The following is an 8,719-nucleotide window of genomic DNA, read 5'->3' as shown; positions in this document are numbered from 1 at the left end:
AAAGTTCAGACTTTTTAGAGATGAAAGCCCCTTTCACAGGCAATAACCGTTTAAGTCCGGGCATCTTACAAGACTGCTGTGTTAGAAACTGGATAAAGATCAGGCTGAGATGAAGCGGCTCTTAGCTTAGGTGCAGAACCAAAGGAGGCACCGAAAAGCTCAGTAATCAAGATAGAAAACATGTTTTCATATTTGAGATGCTGGGGAGGCCAGGGATGCTGCTCAATATCCTACAGCACACAGAACAGCCACCCAGTCTCGCTCTGTTGCCCAGGCTGGAGTGCAATGGCATGATCTCGGCTCACTGCAACCTCTGTCTCCCAGGTTCAAGCGATTCTCATGCCTCAGCCTCCCGAGTAGCTGGGATTACAGGCGCCCACCACCACACCTGGCTAATTAAAGACGGGTATCACCATATTGGCCAGGCTGGTCTTGAACTCCTGACCTCAGGTGATCCACCCGTCTTGGCCTCCCAAAGTGCTGGGATTATAGGTGTGAGCCAGTGCACCTGGCCCTTTTTGCTTTTTAGCGACAAGGTCTCACTGTGTTGCCAAGGCTGGAGTGCAGTGCCATCACAGCTCACTACAACCTCGACCTCCTGTGATTCTCCTGCCTCAGCCTCCTGAGTATCTGGGACTACAGGTGCATGCCACCACACTTGGCTAATTATTTGTAGAGGTGGGGTCTTGCTATGTTGCCCAGGCTGGTCTCAAACTCCTGGGCTCAAGTGACCCTTCTGCCATGGCCTCCCAAATTGTTGGGATTACAGGCATGAGCCACCATACCTGGCCTTAGTTTTCTTTCCAATGCCATACCAAATGGCTGGAGGGTGTGTTTGGGATGACCTGACTCTGGTAGGCAACTTCCAGTGGACCCCACAGTGAGACCACCTCCCTTTGAGTGTGGGGGAGATGTAGCGACTGGCTTCTAGCAGTAGGATAGGGCAGAGGTGACGGTAGGTTAGTCTTGTGGTTAGGTTACAAAACTGACCTCTGTGATGGTAGCGTCCCTCTTGTCAGCCCTCTTGTCTTGCCCTCTCGCTGGCCGGCGGTGATGGAGCCGGCTGCCACGGCGAGCGGTGATGGAGCCGGCTGCCATGGTGAGCGGCCCTGCGGAGAAGCCAGGGAGAAACAATCACACCGACAACCATGTGCGTGAGCTTGCTATGTGCTCTTGCTTGGGAGCAAGTTACAGGTTCAGCCCAAGAGGAGTGGACCAGTCCAGGGTGTGAATACCAGGAGGGGGAATCGGAAGACTACCCTAAACACACCGACCGGAGACAGTGTGTGTGTAGTAGGTATTTCTTACTGGGAGTTCATGGAAAAGCAAGTTTGAGGAACACTCCCATCAGATGGGTGGGCCGAGGATAACGTCAAAGCCTTTGGATCTCTGAATAGGTGTGTAGGACTCACGCAGGCACTCTTTCCTTTTTTAAATTGTGGTAAAAAGTACGTAACACTGGCCAGGCGTGATGGTGCACGCCTGTAATCCCAGCTACTAGGGAGGCTGAGGCAGAAGAACTGCTTGAACCAAGGGGGCACCGCTCCTGGCTGTAACATGTTTTCAACATCCCCCCTCTTCGGTGGTATAGGGGATGGCCCCATATACATATGCGATGGCAACTGACTGGGTCCCCGATACACCGGAGTGCTCCAGAAACACCCCGTTGCCTGGGACGGAGGATGTTATGTAGCCCTCCTAGGGTTTGAGTTTGATAAATGGACAAAAGAAGTGGTTTTTAGTAGAAAGCCAGCTTTCCTTTTTTTTTTTTTTCCAGCCAGCAAACCCCAAACAGGAACCTATGGTTGGTGATGGATGTGCGTTCAGAAAGCGGGGAGGGAGGGGGAGTCAGAGGTGAGGGGGGTCATCAGCCATAGCTGTCTGCTGCATCACCCCCTCACTATCTCCAGAAAGTTTTCTGGGCTTTTCCTGTTGCGCAGTGTGGAAGTGCCCCATCTTCATTCATATCGAGGAAAGTCAAAGGACAAACTCTAAAGATGGCAGCGTCCTTCTGCCTTTCTAGTCAGGCTGCTGCTGTAGCGCAGTGTCACCCTGATTTCCAGCCCCGCAGCACACAGTCGCACAGTGAAACCCTGCCTGGCGTGATTCAGAGGCAACATATTTCCCAAGGTGGCTGTGAAGGAACCGGGGGGATAAACACAGCCCGTGAACCGCAAGCCAGAGGACAGGTCCAGCTGGCTGCCGCGGAGTCATCACGGCGTGTCGCATCTGAGCACTTCTCCAAACCACCCAAGTGGCACCCGGGGCGACATTTACATCATCTCGAGTACAAGTCTCTCAAGGAAAAAGCGAGCCCAGCATCTTCTGCCATGGCAGCCCTGGCTTGGAGCCTCATAGGAGAGAAGGCCCTAAGAATACCATTTTCTTGCTCTAAGTTGCTCTTATGGGAAAGAAGTGATAATATTCTTCCTAAATGCCATCATTCGTGCATCCTTCCTGCCTACATGTGTCACCGGATCATTCTCTGCCTGGGCGGGGCTGTCCTGTGCACTGCAGAATGCTGAGCAGTGTCCTTGGCTTCAACCGACCAGATGCCAGGAGCACCCCAATTTCTGCCATTGGGTGGTTGACTTCACTGTTGCATTTGATTTTTTATGTATTTTTTTTTTTTTTTTTTTTGAGATGGAGTCTTGCTCTGTTTGTTGCCCAGGCTGGAGTGCAGTGGCGCTATCTCGGCTTACTGCAAGCTCCGCCTCCTGGGTTCACGCCATTCTTTCGCTTCAGCCTCCCGCGTAGCTGGGACTACAGGCGCCCGCCACCACGCCCGGCTAATTTTTTTGTATTTTTAGTAGAGACGGGGTTTCACCGTGTTAGCCAGGATGGTCTTGATCTCCTGACCTCGTAATCCGCCTGCCTCGGCCTCCCAAAGTGCTGGGATTACAGGCGTGAGCCACCGCGCCCGGCCTTTTTATGTATCTTTTAAAAAGGACCCAGTAGGGCCAGGCACAGTGGCTCGCACCTGTATTCCCAGCACTTTGGGAGGCCGAGGTCGGCGGATTGCTTGAGCCCAGGACTTCAAGACCAGCCTGGGCAACGTAGTGAAACCCCAACTCTACAGAAAGCAATTGTTTTATTTTTATTTTATTTTAGACGGAGTTTCGCTCTTGTTGCCCAGGCTGGAGTGCAGTGGTGCAATCTCGGCTCACTGCAACTTCTGCCTCCCGGGTTCAAGCGATTCTCCTGCCTCAGCCTCCTGAGTATCTGGGATTACAGGCGTGCGCCACCACGCCCAGCTAATTTTGTATTTTTAGTAGAGACAGCGTTTCTCCACGTTGGTCAGGCTGGTCTCGAACTCCCGACCTCAGATGATCTGCCTGCCTCGGCCTCCCAAAGTGTTGGGATTACAGGCGTGAGCCACCGCGCCCAGCCAGGTTTATAGTTTTATAACCCTTATGGCAAATCTCATGGTATTCTGCAGGGATAAGCATGAAACCACTTGTTCAATACATGCAAACAAAAACACCAACAATTCTTAAGACATTTCTAATCTTATTTTACCAATAATTTTAAAGCCAGCTTATGTATTAAAGATTTATAACCACTGTTATTAACGTTTAAAATTCTATGCAGCTTAAAGCATTTTTAATTGATAAAACTGCTGATACTGAGTGCCTGACATAATATTTGAAAGGTGGCAGGCATCCAACCATGGTACTGAACTGGAGATGTAGGGAAGATGATGGCAGGGAGGTTTTTAGATATCAACACTCTGATATTTATAATTTTAACTACTTGTAAGTGCACATACAAGTCAATGGCATTGGCCAGGCACGGTGGCTCACGCCTGTATTCCCAGCACTTCGGGAGGCCAAATTACAAGGTCAGGAGATCAAGACAATCCTGGGTAACACGGTGAAATCCTGTCTCTACTAAAAATACAAAAAATTAACTAGCCATGGTGGCATGCACCTGTAGTCCCAGCTACTCAGGATGCTGAGGCAGGAGAATCGCTTGAACCTGGGAGGCAGAGGTTGCAGTGAACCAAGATCGCGCCACTGCACTCCAGCCTCGGCGACGGAGTGAGACTCTGTCTCAAAAAACCAAAAAACAAAAAACAGTCAGTGGCATTAAATATAAATACATTTACAGTGTTGTGTAACCATCACCACTATGGATACCCCAGACTTTCTCATCACCTTCAACCTAAGCTCTCCCTATTAAATAGCAACTCCCCACTTTTCCCAGGCCTTGCCACCACCATTCTAATCCCTGTCTTTATGAATTTGACTCCTCTTGATACCTCAGATAAGTGGAACAATGCAGTATTTATCCATCAAGTCTGGAATATTTCCTTTAGCATAATGTCTTCAAGGTCCATTACGTTGTAGCATGTATCTGAATTTTATTCTTTTATAATATTTTTTATTTTATTTTATTTTTGGAGACAGAATCTTGCTCTGTCACCCAGGCTGGAGTGCAATGGCGCGATCTCAGCTCACTGCAACTTCTGCCTCCCGGGTTCAAGCCATTCTCCTGTCTCAGCCTCCGGAGTAGCTGGGACTACAGGTGCCTGCCGCCATGCCCGGCTATTTTTTTTGTATTTCAGTAGAGACAGGGTTTTACCGTGTTGCCCAGGCTGGTCTTGAACTCCTGAGCTCAGGCAATCTGCCTGCCTCGGCCTCCCAAAGTACTAGGATTACAGGCATGAGCCACCGCGCCCGGCCTTATTTTTATTTTTGAGACAGTTTCACTCTGTCGCCCAGGCTGGAGTGCAGTGGTGCGATCTCGGCTTACCGCAATCTCCGCCTCCCAGGTTCAAGCGATTCTCATGCCTCCGTCTCCCAAGTAGCTGGGATTACAGGTGTGTGCCACCATGCCTGGCTAATTTAACGCCCAGCTAATTTTTGTATTTTTAGTAGAGATGGGGTTTCACCATGTTAACCAGACTGGTCTCGAACTCCTGACCTCAGGTGATCCACCCGCCTCGACCTCCCAAAGTGCTGGGATTACAGGCATGAGCCACTGTGCCTGGCTGATTTTTATTCTTTTAGTTAAGGCTGGTTGATACTACCTTGTGTGTATATACTGCATGTTGTTTATCCATTGTTGTTGATGGACATTTGGGTGGTTTCACCTTTTGGCTACTGTGAATAAAGCTGCTGTGAACACTGTACAAATATGTTAGAGACCCTGTTTTCAGTTCTTTCAGGTGTATACCCAGAAGTGGAATTGCTGGATATTATGGCAATCCCACGTTTAACTTTTGGAGGAGCTGCTAAAACTGTTTTCCACAGCAGCGGCACCATGTAACATCCCTGCCAGCAATGCACACGCGGTCCAATTTCTCTGCATACTCACCAATATTTGCCATTATCCATTAAAAAAAATTATAGCCGGTCAGGTGCGGTGGCTCATGCCTATAATCCCAGCACTGTGGGAGGCTGAGGCAGGCGGATCAACTGAGGTCAGGAGTTCAAGACCAGCCTGGCCAACATAGTGAAACCCCATCTCTACTAAAAATACAAAAATTAGCCCGGCGTGGTGGTACATACCTATAATCCCAGCCACTCGGGAGGCTGAGGCAGGAGAATCGCTTGAACCCGGGAGGTGGAGGTTGTAGTGAGCCAAGATGGTGCCACTGCACTCCAGCCTGGGCAAAAAGAGTGAGACTTTGTCTCAAAAAAAAAAAAAAAAAAAAAATTACAGCCATCCCAGAAGGTGTGAGGTCATATCTCACTGTGGTTTTGATGCGTATTTTCCTAGTGACATTAGGGAGTTTATGGGAGCACGGGAACACAGACCAGGCCCCAGCAGGCGGACGAACGGTACAATGCCAGGCTGGCCAGAGGAGATAAGTGCGGCTCCTTGGAGCTTGTGTGCAAGTCACTGTACTGAGGAGCCGGCTACGGCTCGATGAGTCTCAATTAGGAAAGGCCGGGGCTGGCGGAGGAAGGGAGGAGAGCATTCTTCATCCTCATCACATCCTGAGCCTGTGCCCCAGGCTCCTACCACTTCCCTCCCTGGCCACAGAGCTCAGGACAGGGCTGAGGAACCATGTCTCCATCCCCGACCGCCCTCTTCTGTCTTGGTGAGTCCTGAGGGTCGATCTGGGAAATGCTGAAGGACAGGCATGGACTGCCAGGCAAAGGATTTTTAAGAAATTTGCATTGGTGATGAATTTCAGGACAAAAAGGAACCTGTGAGAGCCCCTTCATTTGTTGGGTGGGGAAATGGGGGGCCAGCGAGGTGGCATGTTTTGCATGAGTTATTCCAGTGTATTCATGGCTGGGTCAGGAGATGAACAGAGGTATCCTAGCATCGGTCTCAACTTTGTTCTACTACACTGCAATTGCCCCTTTTTAAAAAAATGTGGGCCAGGCACGGTGGCTCATGCCTGTAATCTCAACTTTGGGAGGCTGAGGTGGGTGGATCACCTGAGGTCAGGACTTCAAGACCAGCCTGGTCAACATGGTGAAACCCCATCTCTACAAAAATTAGCTGGGCGTGATGGCGGGTGCCTGTAATCCCAGCTACGGGAGGCTGAGATGGGAGAATTGCTTGAAACCGGGAGGCAGAAGTTGCAGTGAGCTGAGGTCAGGCATTGCACTCCAGCCTGGGCAACAGAGAAAGACTCCATCTCAAAAAAAAAAAAAAAAAAAAAAGGCAGAGTGCCATGCCTCACACACTTTGGGAGGCCAAGGCAGGTGGGTCACCTGAGGTCGGGAGTTTGAGACCAGCCTGACCAACATGGAGAAACCCCATCTCTACTAAAAATACAAAATTAGCTGGGCATGGTGGCACATGCCTGTAATCCCAGCTACTCTGGAGGCTCAGGCAGGAGGATCGCTTCAACCCGGGAGGCGGAGGTTGCGGTGAGCCGAGATCGCGCCATTGCACTCCGGCCTGGGCAATAAGAGCGAAACTCCGTCTCAAAAAAAAAAAAAAAAAAAAAAAAATTGTGGAATTGATGATATCTGGACTAGATATGGATTTAATTTGTGAGTATCCCCTACAGTAGTGGAGTAAATAAGAGTCTCCTGATGGATGGGTGGCAGGTCGAATGCATTTCTGCTGCCTGATCTTCACTTGCGCTGGGCATGTCGAATGCATTATTTCCTGATTTCTTCAGAATTTGACCACTAAAGGGATAGCATCTCCAAAAGGCTAAGCAGGAAGGAGATGGTTGTATTACTGGAGATGAGAGGGTTAACTGTGAATATAAACAACCTCTCATTCATTATCCATCCACGGATGTATTCTTGTTTGTTTGTTTTTTGAGATGGAGTCTCGCTCAGTCGGTCGCTCAGGCTGGAGTGTAATGGCATGATCTCAGCTCTCTGCAAACTCCGCCTCCCGGGTCCAAGTGATTCTTCTGCCTCAGCCTCGCGAGTAGCTGGGATTACAGGCATCCGCCACCAGGTCTGGCTAATTTTTGTATTTTTAGTAGAGACGGGGTTTCACCATGTTGGCCAGGCTGGTCTTGAACTCCTGACTTCAGGTGATCCACCCGCCTCAGCCTCCCAAAGTGCTGGGATTACAGGCATGAGCCACTGTGTCCGGCCTGTTTTAACTTTTATTTGTTTAATTTTATTTGAGACAGGGCCTCACTTCTGTGGCCCAGGCTGGAGTGCAGTGGCATGATCATGGCTCACTGCAGCCTCAACCTCCCAGGCTCAATCAATCCCTCCCCATCAGCCTCCTGAGTAGCTGGAACTACAGTTGCACACCATCATGCCTGGCTGATTTTTGTGATTTTTTTTAGTTACGGGGGTCTCACTATGTTGCCCAGGCTGGTCTCGAACTCCTGGGCTCAAGCGATCCACCCACCTCAGCCTCCCAAAGTGCTGGGGTTACAGGTGTGACCTGTACAGGTTACTGCATCTGGCTTAATTTTTGCTTCAGTAGCTTTTGGGATACAAGTGGTTCTTGGTTACATGGATGAATTCTATTCTGGTGAATTCTGAGATTTTAGTGCACCTGTCACCTGACTACTGTACCTTGTACCTAATGTGTAGTTTTTCATCCCTACCCGCCTTCTGCCCTTCCCTTCTGAGTCTCCGAAGTCCATTACATCACTCTGCATGCCTTTGCATACCCACAGCTTAGCTCTCACTTATAAGTGAGAACATACAGATTTTTGTTTTCCACTCCTGTGTTACTTTACTTAGAATAATGCCTTCCACCTCCATCCAAGTTGCTGCAAAAGACTTTTTTTTTAAGACGGAATCTCGCTCTCTCACCGAGGCTGGAGTGCAGTGGTGTGATCTCGGCTCACCGCAAACTCCACCTCCCGGGTTCAAGCGATTCTCCTGCCTCAGCCTCCCAAGTAGCTGGGACTACAGGCGCCCACCACCACACCTGGCTAATTTTTGTATTTTTAGTAGAGATGGGGTTTCACCGTGTTGGGGAGGATGGTCTTGATCTCTTGACCTCGTGATCCACCTGCCTCGACCTCCCAGACTGCTGGCATTACAGATGTGAGCCACTGTGCCTGGCCAAAAGACATTATTTTGCTCCTTTTAATGGCTGAGTAGTATTCGACACTCATTTATTTTTATTTATTTTTATTTTTTGACATGGAGTCTCACTCTGTTGCCCAGACTGGAGTGCAGTGGCATGATCTCGGCTCACTGCAACCTCCACCTCCCAGGTTCAAGCGATTCTCCTGCCTCAGCCTCCCAAGTAGCTGGGATTACAGGCTCCTGCCACTACGCCCCACTAATTTTTGTATTTTTAGTAGAGATGGGGTTTCACCATG

General features: G+C 49.6%; 1 long non-coding RNA gene across 1 annotated transcript in view; it reads right to left on the bottom strand.

The window, feature by feature from the left end:
• The window catches only part of LOC129051794 (uncharacterized), a 40,688-nt gene that overhangs the window by 4,191 nt on the left and 27,778 nt on the right, over positions 1–8,719 (bottom strand). Inside the window, exon 2 of the long non-coding RNA XR_008516283.2 lies at positions 991–1,109. This is a non-coding gene — a long non-coding RNA (uncharacterized LOC129051794). The remainder of the gene's footprint in view (positions 1–990; positions 1,110–8,719) is intronic.

This window comes from Pongo abelii, chromosome 20 (genome assembly GCF_028885655.2).
Source record: "Pongo abelii isolate AG06213 chromosome 20, NHGRI_mPonAbe1-v2.0_pri, whole genome shotgun sequence".
In the NCBI taxonomy this organism is placed as follows: Eukaryota; Metazoa; Chordata; class Mammalia; order Primates; family Hominidae; genus Pongo; species Pongo abelii.
This window is presented reverse-complemented; position numbering and strand designations above follow the sequence as displayed.